At 60.8% G+C, this 2,194-nt stretch overlaps 1 pseudogene; it reads left to right on the top strand.

The window, feature by feature from the left end:
- The first annotated feature begins 310 nt into the window (after window positions 1-310).
- LOC127184174 (F-box/LRR-repeat protein 19-like) lies at window positions 311-1,994 on the top strand (annotated as a pseudogene).
- Window positions 1,995-2,194: the final 200 nt, after the last annotated feature.

A 2,194-nucleotide genomic window follows, 5' to 3' on the forward strand; every position in this document is an offset into this window, starting at 1 on the left:
GCTGAGACTCGTCGGGACTGGGGGGCCTGGGCAGAAGCTGAGCACCCTGTGCCCAAGGAGCCCCGTTGGCCTGGAGTGGCTGAGTGACTGAGCCCCCAGAGCAGGACCTTCCCTTGGAAGGGCCTTGCAGCAGCCGGGGGAGGGCCCGGCCCCCCCGCGCTCCCGACCTCCACTCGCTGTTGTCCCGCCCTCCGCTGGAGGGAGGGGCCTCGCGCCCTCAGGAGGCGTGGACTGAGCGTTCCGGCTGGCCGCCACCCGCAGGAGATGGCTCCCGGGACACGTGAGAGAGCCTTGGTGGTGTTGACCCCCAATGTCGTCGCGCAGCCAGGGCCCTGGGGCTGGAGCTCACCAACGCGGAACCTGCTGCCGCCGCTGCCAGGCCTGTGTGCGAACTGAGTGCGGGGACTGCCATTTCTGAGGAGATTTGAGGAAGCGGGGGCGTCGGCGGAGCAGGCGCATGAAGCAGTTGCCAGCTTCTGCAGTGCGCTGCGCCCATGCTCGATGCGTGTGCAAACTGAGTGCAGGACTGCCATTTCTGAGGAGAAATGAGGAAGCTTGGTGCGTCGGCGGGGCGGGCGCATGAAGCGGTCGTGCCTGCTTCGGCAGTGCGCTGCGCCCGTGCTCCCACGCACAGCTGTGTACCTTCTGTGTGGGGAAGCTGGGAAGGAGGAAGGTGGATGGAGAGGAAGAGAAGTTTGGTTTGAGCCTCATGGCTGCCTGAAGATGGGAAAGGCTCAGGGTGCTATCAATTCAGAGATCCCCAACTGCTGTGAGTGCCCCCAAGGTACCCAGGAAGGATGGATAAGGATGTAGGTGAGGGTCCAGGGTGCCGTAGGGGTGACAGTGGTGAGGGGGTGGATGGAAGCTGACAGAGGAGCCACCACCTCCACCTCTGCCCAGAAGAAAGGGACCCTTACCTGCTGGCCTTCCCTCTGACCATGTGTCTGGGCCCCCAAACGGAAGGAGTGGAGGCAGGGAATGAGACTCCCACCCCAAGGAAAAAGGTGAAAGGAGGACAAGAGAGGCACTTGAAGAAGGTGGGAGGAGATGCCTGCCTCCTCCTGGGAGCAGACCCAGGCAGCCCTGGCCTTCCCCCCCCCCCCCCCCCCCCCCCCCCCCCCCAGGGTTCTGAATCCCAGCCAGGCATTCTCATCCTGTCACCCTGGGCTCCCTCCCGAGAACTGGGAGAAACCCAAGCCACCTATGGCTTCTGCTGAGGGCTCGGCAGTGCCATCCCCATCACCACAGAGGGAGAAACTCCAGCCTTTCAAGCGTATATGCCAGCTGCTGTAGCGGGTGCCTGATACCTCTTCTTCCTCCTAGGATTCAGACACAGACTCAGACTCCTAGGACACATCGCTTAGTGAGGACAAAGCTCCTGGGGAGGCCTGGAGTGGCCTTCAGCCAGCCTGGGGCAGCTCTGCTGAGAAGGAAAACCATGGGGTAGCGGTGGGCTAAATGCCCTGGCAGTGGGGGACCACTGTTCTATTGGCCTCTGGGCCCTGCCCCATCACCATGGCCTCCACAGTTATGTGCCCCCACCCCCAAGCCCTGAGCCTGACAATCTGCCTTTCTTTGCCTGCTGCCTCGGGCTGCATGGCTCCATGTCTTCCAGCACCTTGGACTCCAAGAGTTAAGTGTCAGCATGAGTCTGCAGGACTTTGAGCTGCTGGCGCTACAACAAGCGTCTGTGGCCTCGGATGGACCTAAGCTGGAGGACGTTGGTGACCCCACGCATGCTTAATGGGGTGGTTTGCCACCAGCCATGTGCTCTGGACCTCAGCTGGACAGGTGTTTCCACAAAAAGCAGCTCATGTGTTTTCTGAACCGACTGCAAGGCTTGCAGGAGTTGGTGCTTTCTGGGTGGTCCTGGCTCTCCATCTCTGGGCTCCACCCCACTGCCCACACCGCGGCTCTTGGGCCTCCACTGGATTAAGGATGTTAAAGACTCCCAGTTCCTGGACCTCTTGCCCTCATTTCATCCCCTAATGTGAGGCCAGGTTATTTTCTTCATGACTTGACACTCCTCAGTTTAATATCTTGGGATTTCTGCCCAGAGACATGTGCCAGCCTTCCTCTTTCCCATCTACGCTGATGTCTTTGGTGATCTTTGCTTCCCATCTCTGCCTTCCACCTGCTTCGTTGTCCATCCCCTTGGGGGTGGGGTCAAGAGGTACAGGGAGGTGCTGAGCCA

The sequence above is a fragment of the Acomys russatus genome, chromosome 32 (genome assembly GCF_903995435.1).
Source record: "Acomys russatus chromosome 32, mAcoRus1.1, whole genome shotgun sequence".
NCBI lineage: Eukaryota > Metazoa > Chordata > Mammalia > Rodentia > Muridae > Acomys > Acomys russatus.